At 40.4% G+C, this 19,029-nt stretch overlaps 1 protein-coding gene across 5 annotated transcripts in view; it reads right to left on the bottom strand.

Moving 5' to 3' along the window:
• The window catches only part of EPB41L3 (erythrocyte membrane protein band 4.1 like 3), a 250,802-nt gene that overhangs the window by 206,773 nt on the left and 25,000 nt on the right, over window positions 1-19,029 (bottom strand). The window lies entirely within an intron of this gene.

Below are 19,029 nucleotides of genomic sequence, written 5' to 3'. Positions count from 1 at the left end.
ATTTTCTGGGGGTTAAAAAGTACAAGAAATAGTAGGAAAGTAAAATTTCAAATGATATTTGCAACGATTGCTAGATTTTTGAATATGGCGTTTTTTCTTTTGTCAAACTTCTGTGAGAATCTCACCTTTATTCCAATTTCTAAGTATAGGCTAAGAAAAAGAAATGTTATGAATGAAAGAAAAGTAAAATCAAACAAAAATTTTCAAAAGATTTCAATACATCATTTTCAGGGAAGAGAACATTCCACAAAATAGATGTGTGATGTAATCTTTTACTGCCACCCCTCCATTCCCAGAAAAATGACATAATTACCAAATAATCGCCATGTCAACTGTTGTCTGTGGGACACTCCAGATTCCTTTCCCATGAACAAATTACTGAGCAAAACATGGTCTAGACATAAACAAAAATGCTTTAAGCAATGGTGAACTTCTCCCAGTTAGCCCTCATTTTTGAAAAGAGAGAAAAACAAGCTAATTAACTATTCTAAGCAATTTACCTAAGAAGTCATGCCACCAAAAAACTCTAGAAAAATCGTTCCAGTCTTTAAAGGAGCATCCAGATAGACTGCCAAAAGGCCATCGCAAGAATGAACCTCCAGGAGTTCCTATTGTAGCTCAATGGGTTAAGGACCTGATGTAGTCTCTTTGAGGATGCAGCTTCAATCCCTGGCCTTGCTCAGTGGGTTAAGGATCCAGCATTGCCACAAGCTGCTGCATAGGCACAGATGCAGCTTGGGTCTGGTGTGGCTGTGGCGAAGAGCCCAGCTGCAGCTCCAATTCGACCCCTGGCCAAGGAATTTCTATATGTTACAGATTCAGCCATAAAAAGGAAGAAAAAAAAAGTAAAAAGAATGGTCCTCAAGTGGCTGGGGACTCTGGCAGGACTGGTAGGGGAGGCCCCTGGGGTTTCCTTCCCTTAGTCTTGAAGCAGGTACCTAGGAATGGGTTGGAGGAGGGGAGGTTGCACTGGCAACAAACAGGTAGCCATGCCCCCCAGAACAAAGGCAGAGGGGGAGGGGCATAAGGATGGGGAAGCGGGAAACACAGAACTGGGATAAGAGTGGCCAGTGATGTTCCCTACCTCGGGGGGTCACCCACTCCACATGGGTGTCATCAACCCCAGCTGTCCTTCACTACAGAGAACTTGGGGCCTGGAAAGTCATACCTCTGGGAACATGCTCCTGCTGTATATTATAGTCTCTGGATGTTTTCAAATCAATTGCCATTAGAAAGAAAAAAACCCACATCTTCCAGTTGTAGCTGTTGGCATCCTTCCATCGATCACATCATTGTCCAAGTGTGACAACCATGCAGGTCTCTTGATGACCAGGACATCTCAATTCTAATTGCACTTAAGTTTCACCAGGGCCCAGGCTGCAGAGATGGATTGACGAATAAGGCCCAGGCAGCAATATTTCTAACTCTCCAGTGGACTGTAATGATAAAAGCCGCTGACAACACCACAGACCTCGTACTGTTTGATTTTTTTAGCATAATATGGACATGGCTCCAATCCCTAACATATTTCTACTACATTCTAAACACCCGTTGCCCACTTTTCCTATATTGGTGCTGTCTTCATTAGGTAAGATCTTTGGATTACCTTTTTTTTTTTTTTCCTCTAGGGCCACACTCACGGCACATGGAAGTCCTGGACTAGGGGTAAAAGTGGAGCTGCAGCTGCTGGCTTGCGCCACAGCAACAGAACGCCAGAGCTGAGCCATGTCTGTGACCTACACCACAGCTCACAGCGACACTGGGTCCTTAACCCACTGAGCGAGGCCAGGGATCAGACCCGAAACCTCATGGATAATAGTCAGGTTTGTTATCACTGAGCCACAACGGGAACTCCCAGATTACTTTTAATGCACACAAAATAAGGCTATTGGACTTCCTATTCTGTTAGACTTAGTATTAACAGGTCTTTCTCTTAAGGCCTTGGATTGTAATAAAATGTACAAAAAGGGTAATAATTTGTATTTTCTATGGGAGTTCATTTAATTGGTGATTTCAACACAGGCTATTTAGCTTTTAATTATGTCATCCTGAATTCTGATCTTCTGCCTTCAGACAAAACAACAGGACCATTTTCCTTCACTCAACTTTTATAAAGTAGATCAAAACCAGCTCTTTAAATTGTGTGTTCCCTTCACAGGTAATTTAAACAGTCTCTGTCAGTAATGAAGTCCTAATACAGCCCGGCAGTGAATACCAAGGATGAAGATTCAATCAAATCAGAAAACACTTCTGCACTGCCCAATTTCTTCCAAAATTAAACAACCAAGAAATGATGTTGGGCTACACGAGGTCATCAAGACACAACTGTTGTAATTATCATTGGAAAGGCCTAATAAATGAGTAGAAAATGATCTTGCTTGCAAGAATTAATTAAAATCTTGTTAAAAGACCAAACGGCAATGCCTATGAGCCCCTGCTAAGTACACAGAATTAATGGAGTTGCACGAGGCACATTAAAAGTAAGCAAATTATTAGTTACAAGTTGAGATGCTTCAACATTTAGCTTCTTGAAAGCTGAAGTAAAAATATAGCTCAAAATTCTAAGATATGTCTTGTGCGTTATAACTGCTTTATTAGGAAAGCATTCCAATCTTTTAAGATCTAATTTCCTCAGTTGCAAGAAATTGTTTCCAAGCAAATTTTTGAAGCTAAAGCAGAGAACTGACAACTCTGCATGTTAACATAAATGAGGGAAGAAATGGACTCCACTGCATCTTTTTCTAGAGATTCTGTTTAGCCCTTGGAGAAAACTCAGGACCCATAGGTTCCTTGTGGAAAGCTTCTCCATTAATTGGGCCTCCTGGATGACCTCTGACCCCCATCTTCCCTCCTGTCATCCTCTCAACTGACAAATGGCTCATCTCCAAAGACCAACTCATATGCCATCTCTTTTGAGGATTTTCACCCCAAGTATTTTCTGGCAGAAGGAATCTGTGGCCCACTTGGTAGTTGTCTTGTTCCCTTTTGCAGATAACCGTGTGAATGCTCAGAGGGTAGGATATATCCCACCCCAGGACCTACGCAGCACCTTCCCCATCAGTAAGTGTTCAAACCTATTTGACAAGCAAATGGGAATTTAAGGAAATGTCCTCAAAGAGTCTCTCCTTTGGAGCCCCTGGAAATGTGTTTATTTTCCTTAACAATTTACTGAAAAATTTCTAAGTCAGTTCTTCCTAATCAAGTCTGTGAGGACCAGGGATGGCTGTTAGGGCATCTGTAGAACCCTTGCAATTGTGTATAAATTTAATCTTTATTCTAGTATGTGGCTCCCCCACCCCACCACACACCCTGGAGAATCTCTACAGCTCTTTTTGAGTCTTTAAGGTAACTGTAATCCAAGAATCAATTTTAAAAAATTGGTCACTGTTCTATATATATTTTCGTATACATATTTTTGTATTTTGTAGCTTCATGAAATGGAAGCTACAAATGTAATGAGCTACCTAGGGCAGTTGCCATCCATTGGATATTTATTAAAGAAAATCTCCATTCTGATTGCTCCAGAAACTATTTGCATGAGGGCCAAAATGAACCACGTGACTTGTAGAATCTTCTAGTGTTGAAACTAGAAGTGGCCTTAGAGATCAGCTAGTCCAGTGGCTTAAAAACTGTAGAATGCACAGAACCATCCAGAGAACATGTCAGAACACTGATTTCTGGGTATTGCTCCTACCATTTATGATTTGGTAGGTCTGGCATGGGCCCAGGAATGTATTTCTAACCACTTTCAGGTGATGTTGATGCTGTCTGTGGACCACACTTTGAGGGGCAATGATCTAATCTTATTGACTCCTGTATAAATGGGTAGATGGAGAAGCTAGGTGTGACCTTGACAAAGTAACACAGCCAAAGAGGAGACCTTGGTTCTCTCCACAGTCTGATTAGCAGAGTCCTCTTAGACAGGTCACATCTGAGTCCCTAAAACCTGAAGATGACCAGCACAGACACAAAAATGTCTTAGCTGGAGACATTCAAATGTGTTGGCATTACTAGTTTCACCTGAAACCTCAGCACATATAAAGAGAGAAGCATTTCTTATTCTGCTCATTCCAAGCAGAGAGTTAAGAGTTTTGTTGATGTTGTTTTTAGTCTTTCCTCTAAATAATAAATCTCGGTGGCACTTTTATTGCTGTGGCTAAATGTTCTTTGGAAGTGAAAACATTATGTCATCCTTCTGACAATGCAATGAGAAGGTTCTTTTCATGGGGTCACTTTCATAGTGTTCTAATGATGACATATTTCTCTATAAACCTTTTAAATAAGTTTTTTTTTTTCAATTATTTTAAGGAGTGTGTTTTCCAGCATCTGGAAAAATCCTCTCCAAGCCCTCTCCACAACCAAATAACACTATCAATAAAAGCAAGATCTACAAGATTTGGCTTCAACCAAGTTTTACCTTGTCTTGCACCATCCTAGACTGCTGAGAACTAGCATCAGAATACTGTTTGCTCCTAACCTCTCCCCAATGTTACCAGACCCTCCCCAAGTCTGCTTTGGTTTTTGCATATTGGTATTCCTCTTTTTAGGGTCCCTGACCCATATTCTGGACTTTCTGACTCAGGACATGCAGATTCATCTCTCTGTGATATGGCTTGGCTCTCTTAGGAACAGCTCTCACTGACCTGATTTGTCCTGACTACAACCCTTTTGTGTCATGTGTCAGACTGACAATCCTGTTTCCAAAGTGTTCTAGGAAAAAAATGAGCAAAGCACATTATAGATGAATTACTCAACATCACAACATCTTAACGTGCAGAAAAGCATTTGTAAAGCCCTCCCAAATTTTTTAAAAACTTTTTCAATTGCATGGTACTCATTCTCCACTGTTTATTTTATGAAAATTGAAATGATTCACTATTCTTTGAGTAATAAATTTCAGACTGAATGTGAATATAAAATATGAAACTCTATCTCAGTTATATTTTCTTCTGACCATAATCACCGTCCCCAGTTCTCTAGGGTGGTGGACTCAACTTAGGAAGTATATACAAACTCTGCAAATCAGCCTCATCCTGGATGGGAAGGATGTAAGACTGAATGGACCAAATAAGATGGATCCTACTCTATCCACAGTACCACTGTCTTCCACGGAGTTTTACTTCTAGACATTCCCAAGCTGAGCGTGGCTTCATTCCTGGGTTTCACACCACCTCAAACCAGGGGAACAGCAGCATTTTATTACTGATATCACAGCCATATCACAATCATCAATCTGAGTGCCTTCTCTGTACCAGATCCGATGGACACCCTGTTTCTTTATAACAGTTTTTTCAAAGGTTAAGTAATTACAAAGGGCTTCAGATCTGACAAGTGAAAGAAACAAGATTTGAAACTAGGTCTCCTCTTACTTAGACCAGCAGTTCTCAAAGTTAGTTCCAGGAACCCCTGGTGGGGGGGTTTCCTCAAAAAAAACCTTTCATGGGTCAGCAAGGGCAAAAGAATTATCTGAAAAGACTATTCAAATACTCCTCCCTTTTCCAACAGTATTTCTCCATGAAGCTGGATTTTCTTGCCAGATTTCAACTAAAACAATGTATCATTATAACAGCTTGAATGCAGAAGCAAAGGAAAATCCAGTTGTCTTCTATTAAATCAAACATTAAGGAGGAGTTCCAGTTGTGGCTCAGCAGTAATGAACCGACTAATATCCATAAGGATGTAGGTTTGATTCCCTGGCCTTGCTCAGTGGGTTAAAGATCTAGCATTGCCGTGAGCTGTGGTGTAGGTCGCAGATGTGGCTCAGATCCCACGGATCCCACGTTGCTGCGGCTGTGGCGTAGATTAGCGGCCACAGCTCCAATTTGACCCCTAGCCTGGGAACTTCAGGTGTCGCCCTAAAAAAAAGACAAAAAAAAAAAAAAAAAAGAAAAGAAAAGAAAAGAAAAAAAAATTAAGGTTTTTTTTTTTTAATGTAAAACAATGTTACTCTTCTCACTTGATTGTTTTGCTTGGGAAAACATGCTTATTTTTCATAAAAATATGTCACCATGTTAACATGTAAAATGGCTTATGAATGTTATTTTGAAATGGATTCATACATATTTTAAAATATTAAATAATTTTGGCTTCTAAAATGGTAAATATGGCTGATCTGAACAAAAATTCTTTGTGGCTTCTCAATTTTTCAGAGGTCAAGGGGTATTCACCCCCCACAGTTTGAGAACCACTGCTCTTAGATAACACTCCTTCGCTTCATTGCACCACCACCTCTACAGAAGGAAAGTTCTCGTTGCTGGAGAAGGGGAGGTAGCAAAGAAGACCCCTTGCTTTTAGATTTGTTTATTTTTATTTTCAAAAATTAAATTATAGTTGATTTGCAATGTTGTAGCAGTTTCTGCTGTACAGCAAAATGACCTATATATATATATACACACACATTATTTTTCTCGTATTATCTTCCATCATGTTCTCTCCCAAGAGACTGGATATAGTTCCTGGGGCTGCCCAGTAGGACTCACTGCTTATCCATTCTAGATGTAATAGTTTGCATCTACTAACCCCAAACTCCCCATCCATTCCACTTCCTCCACTCCCCTTCCCCTTAGAAACCACAGGTCTGTTCTCCATAAGACCCCTTGCTTTTAGAAACCTGAATTCCTATTGCATCCATTATGTATACCAGGAACTTAACTAGTTACACGGGAATATATGGTCTTAGAAATGACACTTGTTCTCAGCCCCTTCAGCTAAATACAAAGTTTCTGGAGGTCACGATAGCATTAACTCCCCTGGAATCTAGGCCATATTGAGTCTTGAATAGAAATAGTGGTTAACTAGGAATATAAAAAAAGAGTTGGTGGCATGAAGATTTTATAACATAGGTCAGTCTAAGGATGCAGAGGAAAGACATCACATAATATGGAGAGACGGACTTGAGTTCTAATCCTGGCACAGTGGAGAAGTTATTTGATTTCTCTGAGCCTCAGTTTCCTTATCTGTAAAATAGATCTGAGTCCATAAGCCACAGGGTGTTAGGAAAAATAGGCGCATCATATATGTACAACACCCGTCAAAAGGCACACACGAAATATTACTCCCCTTGGAAGCATGACGGGTCAGTTCCAGGGCAAATGTTACACACCCAAAAGTCCCAATGTTCAGGGGGACATTTTTCTCAAGTGAATTTCTTAACCGTCTGTATCTCTTGGCTGTCGAAGTCGTCATCAAGGTAGGTCCTTTTCCTATCTGTTTCACTTCCGTCTAGCATTTAGTCCTTTAGAGACAAACAGAACTCACTGGCAATAGACAGAAACACTGGAAATTCCCCTCCATGAGAACAAAAAAGAAAGAAATTGAATACTGCACTACAGTGATAATTTCAAAGATGTAAAAAAATTACATTATCAACATTAGTACAACTCCACTTAGTGGTTGCTAAGTAAAAAAATCTAAGCTTTAAAGCTGGATGCAATATAAGCATTTTAAACATATGGAAAACTATTAAATAAAAATGTTGGTCTAAAATTTAAGTCCTTGTTTATATGTATATATATATAAAGCAATTTTAGGCAATAACTCTAGGTTTACTAACTGTAAAGACATCCCAAACTGTTTTATTTAAGATTCCTATCTTGTTACACCACCAGAAAATTGGATCTAAATTCATTTATCATAGGCAAAGAAAATGTTTACAGCCTAGAACTGTATTTATACACATCTGTAATGTAATTTTGCCTTTTAAAAAAAGTATAAAAGGAGTTCCCTTGAGGCACAGTGGGTTAAGGATCCTGTGTTGTCCCTGCAGCAGCTTGGATTGCTATTGTGGTATGGGTTCAATCCCTAGCCCAGGAATTCCACATGTTGCAGGTGTGGCAAAAAAAAAAAAAAAAAAAAAAAAAAAGGTATAAAAGTAAGAATTTGTGGAAAACCAGGGAATGAAAAAGAATGCGTCTATGTCCCCAAATTCCATGAAGCATTTGGAACCATGAAAGCATTATATGAAATACCACTGTCTTTAGTTTTGCATTCTTATCAGAAAGGAGTACATTCAGCTAATTTTTGTCTTTTCCTTTTATCCATAATCTTTTTTTAAACCTAAAACTTACACTAGGTGGAGCCCCATGTTCAAGATTTGGAGTGATTTTTTTTTTTAAGGGGGAAAAAAATGAGCAATTGAAAGCAAAACCCAAAAGGCACTTATATTTTCTCATTTTTTTTTAGAATGTATCTTCAAAATCCACAGTACCATCAGAAAAGAATTTTTCTTTCTGATAATTAAAACCACGATAATGAATAGTAAATTAACACTGACTACAGAGAAGCACCAGGTGCAAAGCTGCCACTACAGAGTCAAGAGCTGTAAGGTTCTGAATTCCGTGCAAACATTACATTTATTTTGGGGAGGAGAGATACAGGGCAGAGAGGATAAATCTTTTCTGGATACTTGTGAAAATATTTGAGCCACGTTAATGTTCTCATGTGTCTAAAATGGGTACAGTACCCAGATGTGTCATGACATTCCAGTTAGAGGTACACTGTAGTGAGAAACAAATAAGACTCTTAAAAACATCAGAGCATGAGCAAAAGACAAAACATCAGGAATAATAGCACAGGGAGCTATATTCAATATCCTGTGATAAACTATAATGGAAAAGATTATGAAAAAGAATATATGCATATATCACAATCGCTGCGCTGTAGGGCAGAAATTAACACAACATTGTAAATCAACTCTCTTCAATAAAATAAATTAAAACAAAATAGGGATTTCCCATCGTGGGGCAGCGGAATCGAATCCGACTAGGAGCCATGAGGTTGCGGGTTTGATCCTTGGCCTCACTCAGTGGGTTAACGATCCGGTGTTGCCATGATCTGTGGTGTAGGTCGAAGATGCGGCTCAGATCTGGCATTGCTGTGGCCCTGGTATAGGCCGGTGGCTACAGCTCCAATTAGACCCTAGCCTGGGAACCTCCGTATGCCTTGGGTTCGGCCCTAAAAAAAGAACAAAAGACAAAAACAAACGAACAAAAAACACCTTCAAACCTCTGAGTTGTCCATGATGCAAAAATATAGGAAGCCCTAATTGGACATTTTGGGATGTCTGGAAAGGAGGGGCTTCTGAACTGGAAAAAAAAAAAAAAACAAAAATCACAAAACGAAAAACACATGTTCAATCATGGGTTTTAACTTGCTGTTTAAAGGACTTGTTAAAAATAGGCTCTAACTACTCTTGAGCCTCTGGGTGGACTCAAGCTGGAGGAGATAAGACTTCTGAGATAACCTGCCAAACTTGGTCATCACTCAATGGTGCAGGATAAAAGCACCAGCATTGCCCCTCAACTATCTCCCGGAATGTTTGCTGGGTCAGCTCCCTGGCACTATCTAGAGTTTTTTTCCAACCCAAAGTGCTCGAAATGCAAAGTTCACACCAGCAGCAAGGAGAACCCTTGCCCAATTCCCCAATACGTGTGCTGACAGAGCTGACATGACTCTTTCAGTTTACCAGGCAATAAAATGCTGTGGAGTCTTTATTTTATTTTTTTCAGATCTATATAAAATCGTGGGCCAGGCCAGAACTAATTCTGCTGACAGCTAAATTATGTAGCAGAGTAACCTCTGAACGAGTCCAAATCATTGACCTCACATAAATTCTTCCCCAGAAAGTCCAAGAAACAGGTTTAATCGCGGTCAGATAGGCATGGAGGCAGTGAGTCCTATCCCAAGAATCCAGCATCCAGCATCACCGGGGATTTATACCTGCTAAACCAAACATTTATAAAAAACAGAAAATTACAGTTCTTTGATGTTTGCATCACATGTTCCATTGGAGAGCTTGTTTTTTCCTTCATAAGCTACTTACTGAATTCAAATTATCCTACTACCGTCAATGACTTAATGGAAGCAAAACTAATAGGAGTAAAGAAGAATAGCATTTAAGGGTGGATAATCTTCTTTGATGACAGAGGTGGTTTAAAAAAAAAAAAAAAGAAGAGACACTCTCTGAGACTTGGGTTCCCAAGCCATTTGGTGGCTAAAAAAAAGACTGGATGAATTGGACAAATAATTAGCCTCTTTCAATACCTTTAAAACGTACAGTTGTGATATAAAATCAGTCATTAAACTTTTTATATTTTCATACCAACTTTTCAAGTTGATGGAAAGCTGTTTGTCCTTCTGCTACAACATAATGGAATTTTCTGCTTAGTGTTTCAAATGGGAGGGAGGTAGCACCTGTCCTGTAGCACAGCAAAAAATACACTAATGCATTTCCCCAAACACTGCACTTTTCCCATCCCGCTTGCCAGCTTAGTAGCCAGTATTAATATTATGATAATGGAGCCTTATAGAGCTCATATTTGAATTGTCCCCTGAAAGATAGAGGTGAGCCAGGCACTTTGTAGTGACTTCTGGCATGATGGATCCAAGGCAGGTAACAACTTCAGAAGGGTTAGAAGAGGAGCATGGGTAACTGATGTTTTCAAATTTTTAAATATGGGACTTTAGGACGATTGGCGGGGGGGAAAGGGAATGGTTGCTAGAGAAAGCTACAGACTTGAAGAGATTGTAGAATAACTCTGCCAAGCTAATAATCTCATTCTTTATATGCCAGGAGGAAAGAACTTGATGAATCAATTGTTTTTCATTTTGCTGACACTCTGTACTGGTTCTGAGAACAAATTCTTTCTAAGCAAAGTAATGTTTAACTACTTTCTTATCGTCAACACTGCCTTATAAGCATAATTGAGAACTTTGCAACTCCAATTCAGTATGCTTCATTTTTTTTTTCCTTTTTCCTAAACCTTTGAGAGACATAATGTCTTATTCATCAGCCCCACTATCATCTCAGCAATTAAAGATAAGGTAGGGAAAACAAAGGAACTACATGGACACAGAAGTTATGAAAAGGAAGGGGAACCCTCCTTAAATGAAAGGGAGGTGAACAAAGGCACTTTCTTTTAAACACAGTGGGAACGAGGCATATCTTTGCTCTGCATGGGGCTCAGAGTCACTGGCCGGGACAAAGGCCCACAGTGAACCCGGGGAGGTGATTACAAGAGGACATCTCAAGGCAAGACCTATAGACGACTATAGATCCAGCCCTGGAATTGAAATGTCGTCCCATGTTTGGGGACTTTTTCTCCCTGCAAGAACCAAGCCTGAGAGGTACAAGCATGATTTTATTTGTAGAGGCTGGGCGTGGAATAGAGAAGAAAGAGTTATGGTTCTGATTTCATTGATGACTGTAGTTTTGACAAGAGTGCCCCTCCTTCCAATAAATAGAGGTCATCGGTTGCAGAAGATATAAAAGTTGGATGAGATATGATTTCAGGCAGAAAAGTAAAAGCTACCATTTCCTGGAAGAGTCAAACTCAAGTCTCTAGAGGTTCAAAGCTCAGCTCATACAACATCTTGTTCCGGAATGTCATTCTGCTTTGCGTTATGATTGATTGTCTAGATGGCATTACCTACCAGTGGTTTGAAATTATCTTGATATTTGATTTTTTTCTTTTTTTGGGGGGGATATTTTTCTTCCAGTTTTATTGGAATGTAATTCATATACAGCACTGTATATGTTGAAGGTGTATAGAAATAATGATTTGACTTACATACATCATGAAATGAGTAGTGTAATGTGTTTAGTGCTAAACATCCATCAGATATTTTTTTTCCTTGAAACACTTTCTTTGGGGGGATCCTACACCAGCTACTACAGTGCTGTGTATCTTTCAGGGAGTCAATAAATGTTTACAGGATGAGTGGCAGAAGTTTAAATATTTGGAATAGTTACAAACAACGCATTTGCTGCTTTTAGGACTGGAAGGCTTAAAGCTTAAAGGGTCTTTAAAAAAATCGTATCTCTTATTCAGCCAAAAACCCATTTTATGAAAACCATTTCTATTAATAGAGCAGATAGAAATGGCCCGCGTGTCTCATTTCCTCCTCTTATTCCCAATTTCCCAAAGTCATAGGCATTTTCTTGTCTTTGGTTAATTTTACAAAACATTCCTTTTTGTTGGATACTGTGAAATTCTGCCCAGGTCCCCTTACAGAAAGGAAGGGTACATAATCCTCCAGCTTCTAGAAGTGCAGCCAAAAGGCAGCCCTCAGGAGTCAGCCCTCTGTGGAGCTGCCTCCACTGAAGACAACTGCCTTGCCGAGGTCACACCCCTTTCCAGGGGGAATAAAAATGCTGGGGCCAACTTGGTGTAATTGGAAACAACCTGGAGGTCCTCCCTGCTAGGGGGCTCCCCATAGGGAGAGCCGACTGATACCTTTATGTGGATCACAGCTTCTTCCTCTGCCCAGTCCTGCTTTCTTCCTTGGCCTTGATCCCAGGAATTCTTGCTAATAAACACCTTGATTGCCAATGCCCATCTCACAGGAACAACCCATGACAGCCTAGCGGACTTTAGGCATTAGGCAGAAGGAATTGTTTAAATCTCAGTTCTTTCTGACTTTACAAAACAAAAGGGGGCATATATAGGTAAATCCATCACTCCCTTGCAACATGCAAAGATGTGTGAGGGAGACACACTCAGGGTGCCGTGGGAGTCTGATGGATTCTTAGACCCCGTGGGGCAGGAGAGGAGGATGGATGTTTAACAGGACAGAATTCTTGCAGGAGTTCTGAGTAAATGACAAGCAGGAGTCACCAGATAAAGACAAGGGAAGGAGCTGGAAGCCAAAGGAAGAAAAAGAGAAAAATAACAGATACAGGAGAGTTGCTGGCATGCAAAAGGCAGCACCCACAGTGGGTACAGCAAGGGTGACAAGTGACACAAGCCTGGGGTCAAAAGCAAAGTGACAGATGCATCTGGTAGGTGCTAATAGGATCGGGGAGAACTTGCAGGTCATCCTAACAAGCTTTGCTCTTGACCTTTTTAGACCAAGACACAAGACTTTTCATATAACCTCTACTTCAGGTTTTTCCAGCTTCTCACCTCTACCAAAATGACTGGGGAATACAAAGCAAAAAGCAGCACAGACATTTCAGGATGAGGCTAGTGTGGATAAACACCTTTGTATAAACACTTAAGGACTGACATCAGCTACTATATAGAGAATCAATCATTTTATAAGAAAAATCCTCAGCATATAAAAATTTTCAAAATATCTTGTTTTATTTTGGAAAAAAGAACCTTGTCTTTTTTTCAGACCTCCATTACATGGAAAATATTAAAAAGTTAATAAACATGGGCTATTGAAGAGCAACTGTGTTATTTATTGTTATTGAAACAAATGAAATGTACAGATTTTAACTTTTCATTTACATGGCTTATCCTCCTTCAAGATTTAGATCCTATCATCACTTGGCTGTTTGTCTGGTCATCAAAAACTACTATCCCTGGGGGTCAGAATGTTCACAGATCATTACACACAATACAATGTTGGAGCCCTCTTCACTAGCCTTGCCTGCCTTCTTACTGAGAAATTATTCATGAGAAGGATTACATAGACAGTGGATATAAAAATCACAGTTCACAAGCACTATAGAAACTCTTGACAAACAGAATTATCTGTATACCAGGAACCATTAGTTGACAAGATAAATGAGGAGGGCTGGTGATATTACACAATTCCCAGTGCATAACCATTATGGCATACTCTCGTGCTAGATATTTAGACAGATATTCCCGGAGAGAGAGACTCACATACACAAGAAATAATATGGAAATTCAAAAAGATCCATGCACCCCAATGTTCAGTGCAACACTATTACAACAGCCAAGACATGGAAGCAACCTAAGTGTCCATCAACAGAGGACTGGATAAAGAAGATGTGAGATTATATCTATATCTATCTATATAATGGAATATTAGCCATAAAAAAGAATGAAATAATGCTATTTGCAGCAACATGGATAGACCTAGAGATATCATCTAAGCGAAGTAAGTCAGAAAGAGAAAGACAAATTCCATATGACATCATTTATATGCAGCATCTAAAGAAAGAGATACAAATAAACTTCTTTCCAAAACGGGAAGAGACCCAAAGACATAGGGGAAAAAAACCAAAACAACTTACGGTTACCAAAAGGGAAATGGGGGTGGGCAGAAGGATAAATTAGGAGGTTAGGAAAACATACACACACCACTATATATAAAATAGATAAACAACAAGGACCTACTGTACAGCACAGGGAACTATACTCCATATTTTGTAATAACCTGTAAGGGAAAGAGAATATATATCTAAAAAAGAATATGTATATTCATATATATATATATATATATATATATATATATATATATATAATCACTGTGCTATACACCTGAAACTAACACAATATTGTGAATCAACTATACTCCAATTTATTTATTTATTTTTAGAGTATTTTTTTTTTTTAGGATCCCAGGCTAGGGGTCGAATTGGAGCTACAGCTGCTGGCCTATGCCACAGCCACAGCAACACCAGATCCCAGCCACGTCTGAGACCTATATCACAGCTCATGGCAATGCCAGATCTTTTAACCCACTGAGCAAGGTCAGGAATTGAACTAGCATCCTCATGGACACTAGTTGGTTTCGTTATCGCTGAGCCACAATGGGAAGGTCAACCACACTCCAATTTAAAAAAATAAATAATACGGGATAAAAGTGAGTGTAAACAATAATGCCATAGAGTTAAACTTGAATCCAGTGTATTTTATTTTATTTTATTTTCTCTTTATGACCATACCTATGGCACATGAAGTTCCCAAGCTAGGAGTTGAATTTGAGCTGCAGCTACAGGCCTACACCACAGCAACAGCCACACCAGATCTAAGCTGCATCTGTCACCTGCACTGTAGCTCGTGCAATGCTGGATCCTTAACTCACCAAGTGAGGACAGGGATCAAACCTGCATCCTCATTGTTACTAACCAGGTTTTCTTTTTTTAGGGCCACACCTGTGGCTAGGGGTCCAATTGGACCTATAGCCACTGCCCTAGGCCCACAGCCACAGCAATGCCAGATACGAGCCTCTCCTTCGACCTATACCACAGCTCATGGCAATGCCAGATCCTTAACCCACTGATTGAGGCCATGGATTGAACCTGCATCCTCATGGATGCTAGTCAGATTCATTTCCACTGAGCCACAATGGGAACTCCACTAGTCAGGTTTTTAACTTGCTGAGGCACAACAGGAACTCCTGTGTATTTTACTTCAAACAAAATAGATACCTTTTTTTTTTTTTTTTTTTTTTGTCTTTTCTAGGGCCTTACCCAGGGCATATGGAGGTTCCCAGGCTAGGGGTCAAACCGGAGCTACAGCTGCCAGCCTACACCACAGCCCCAGCAACACCAGATCCGAGCCTCGTCTGCGACCTACACCACAGCTCATGGCAACGCCACATCCTTAACCCACTGAGAGAGGCCAGGGATCAAACCCACAACGTCATGGTTCCTAATCGGATTCGTTAACCGCTGAGCCACGACGGGAACACCCAAAATAAATACTTTTTAAATCACAACACTCGAATGTACATTAACAGCCCCCTACTGGTGACATCCATGCAGAAGACTAGTGTTCACCAGGCTGTTGCAATACTGTGGTGGAGAAGCACAACCAGACACAAGATGGAACCACTGGGATGTTTAAAGTAAGAGGCATGGGCAGATTTATAGCTTGGATATGTTTCCCTGGAGTCAGATGGAGGATGGCATAAAGATGAGAAGAAGTGTCTGGCAAGCTGTTGCAAAACTCAGGTAAGATGTGACTGGATGTGCACACCTTGAGCAACTGGAAACCCCAGGCTTCTGACTCAAAAGGTCCATGACTTGGCTCCATTAACTCCTATCCTTGTCAATGGAGAACCTTGGGAGAGTCAAGCAAGGGGAGCTAGCTCGCCAAAATAACTTTCTTTTTCTTCTTTTTTAAACATTTATTTATTTATTTATTTTATTTTGTCATTTGTCTTTTTAAGGCTGCATCCAGAGCATATGGAGGTTCCCAAGCTAGGGGTCCAATCGGAGCTGTTGCCGCCAGCCTACACCAGAGCCACAGCAACGCCAGATCCGAGGCGAGTGTGCAACCTACACCACAGCTCACGGCAACGCGGGATCCTTAACCCAAGGAGTGATGCCAGGGATCGAGCCCGAAAGCTCACGGTTCCTAGTCAGATTTGTTTCCACTGCGCCGCAACAGGAACTCCTCTTCTTCTTTTTTTTTTTTTTTTTTTTTTTTTTTAATGGCCATACCCACAGCATATGGAAGTTCCTGGGGCCAGGTATTCAATCCAAGCAGCTGTAATCTACGCTGCAACTGTGGCAGCGCCGGATCCTTTGACCCACTGTCCAGACTGGGGATTGAACCTGCATCTCTGCAATGATCTGAGCTGCTGCAGTCGGATTCTTAATCCACTGCACCGCAGCAGAAACTCTGATAACATTCTGCTTTTCATGTCTCTCTGATTTTGAGAAGGGCTTCATGACCCTGACTAATAAAGCAGAAAATTAGCTATTAGAGAAGTACCCGTGATTATATCTAGAAGCTCAATAACCCTCAAAAGCCAGAGTTGAAAATCTAAATGGAATTTGTAGGTACAAGGGTTTATGCCTTTGGAAAAAAGTTAGCCCCATTTGACTTCTTTCCTGCAAAACTAACAGTTCTATTATTTTAAAATAAGATGATTATACTGTCAGATGCAAAGACATCAACTCTTCTAGAAACAGAAATCACTTCCATAGGGCAAATCACCCAACTAATTAATCAGTCTTTTACTATAACCACTCCTGTCCCCCTCACCCCCTGCCATGACTCATGCAAGAGCTTTATGTAACTGCCAGATAAAAGACACCTTTGGTTGTACATGACAAAATATCATCTAAGAGGCACCAAAATTCTGTCTTTGAAGGTACAGAAGAGTCAAAATGTATATTAAAGTGGTTACAGGAAAAAGCATCTAAATGAAAGCGTTTTACGATGAGGGCCCTGGTGGCCTGCGGCAGGTCAAGCTGCACCTCAGTTTATTCATTCATAAAATCAGATGATTAAACAGTTTCTGTATCATGAGGTTGCTATGAAGAGTAAAGGAGACCCATGTGCAGCCCCAGTAAATGGAATCTGGTGCCTCGGAAAGAGGAAGCCATGAGGATGACGCCGCTGCAAGGATAATAATGACATGTGACCCTGCACATCAGAAGAAGTAAACGGAGTGATAAGCCCATTAGCTACTTATTATTTTTTAATAATTCAATGAATTTTACTATATTTATTGTTGTACAACCATTATCACAACCTAATTTTAGAACATTTCCAACCCAAACCCTCTACAATTCTTTTTTTCCTTCTTTTTTTTTTAGGGGCCACACCCACAGCATATGGAGGTTCCCAGGCTAGAAGTGGAAGTGGAGCTGCAACTGCCAGCCTACACCACAGCCACAGCAACGCAGGATCCAAGCCACACGACCTACACCACAGCTCATGGCAATGCCAGATCCTTAACTCCCTGAGTGGGGCCGGGGATCGAACCCACATCCTGAAGGGTACTAGGAACTCCTAAAATTCTTTTTTAATGTATTTTAATTTTTTTTAATGTATTTAATTCTTTTTTAATGTATTTTAATTTTTTTTAAATAAAATGATCTCATACTGACTAAACCAGTAACTCTTTAGGCTGCAGAACTAGCCTATCCCCTCCCTAGAAATGCAACAAAACCAAATGAAATAATCAAACGACCCACCTGTCAAAATCCTTAGTGGATGAGCAGGGGGCCTTAGAAAGTAAAGGAAAAAGAGAGGCTGGGGAGAACCCACACACGCTGCAAGGGGCTGGGGTGAGAAAGGGCAGGCAAGCACGCTGGCTTGTACTTTGCTGCTTTCAGGATTAGATTCTGAAGGTTCCTGGAGCAGCTCACAAATAACACCTCTCTCTGGAAAGCTTTCCCGGCCCCAGACCACAGATGTAGTTCACGATCAATTTAAAAGAAGCAGGTTCTGGTTACTGATTATTACTGGGAGGGAAAGTGAGATTTTCAGCTGGTGATTGTTTACAAGAAGGAAGACGATCGAAAGACCCGAGACACACAGAGGAAAACAAACAGTGTGAATCCCGAAAGGGATTTTTTTTTTGATGTTGAGCTAAAGCATCACAGCCTAACCCAAGAAGCAAAACAGCTGATTAGGTGGTAATTGTGTCGAATCAACTACTCACAGCTCTACAGATTAAACTCAAGTGACACATATTCCTAAGGATATTTATGGGTAACTGAATCATTGAAGATAAAGATTCCCAAATGACTTAGCCCAGAATAGAAAATCTTACAAACACCCATGCCAAATTTCATGCTAACATTCACCATAATTTTAGAAATTCCAGGAATAACAGATGGTAATGACAACCGTGTGTGCTCCCAGCAAGTGAAATCCTGCCACTTTACCTGGCTAAGACAGTGACGTGGCAGTTTGAAATTTATTGAGAGGGAGACCCAGGATGAAAATAGGATGGATGACCAAGGGAGTGATTCTCCTACGGAGGTGTACCCCAACGGATTCCTTTCTCCAGGAATCAGCCATGCAAAGTACTTTACACAACAGACAGAAGCTATTGGACCAGCTGCTTCTATAGTATCATGTTAATCAAAGGCTTTTTTTTTTGGAATCTTGCTTCCCACATGCTTGATAAATAGAGAGAAATGTATTTAAAAATCTATTGTTTTTTTGGGGGGGGTGTTCAAAATCTGCCTGTCATCTAATCTCTCTCCATTTTATAGGAAGAAATCCACCAGCAGACAGTAACCCTCTTTGCCCTCCCTGGTCCTGCAGGTGATCTTCCTGCTGAAGGCCCTGTACGGCCTTATTGCCCAGTTTTGGAAGAGCAATGCTAAGTTCAATATTGAACAGTTTTGCCACCTTGAGTTTCGAAACCATCTACAAAGGACCAATTAAAGTGGGAAGATTTCATGTCAAGATTTATGACTCATTTAACGTAAATATATCAACAAAGTACCATTTTCAAATTTCTTTTTTTTTTTTTTTTTTAGGGCCCCACATGCAGCATATGGAGGTTCCCAGGTTAGGGGTCGAATCAGAGTTGCAGCTGCCAGCCTACGCCACTGCCACAGCAACGCCAGGTCTGAGCCTC

This window comes from Sus scrofa, chromosome 6 (genome assembly GCF_000003025.6).
Source record: "Sus scrofa isolate TJ Tabasco breed Duroc chromosome 6, Sscrofa11.1, whole genome shotgun sequence".
NCBI lineage: Eukaryota > Metazoa > Chordata > Mammalia > Artiodactyla > Suidae > Sus > Sus scrofa.
The sequence above is the reverse complement of the archived record's forward strand: the minus strand, read 5'-3'. Positions and strand labels throughout refer to the sequence as shown.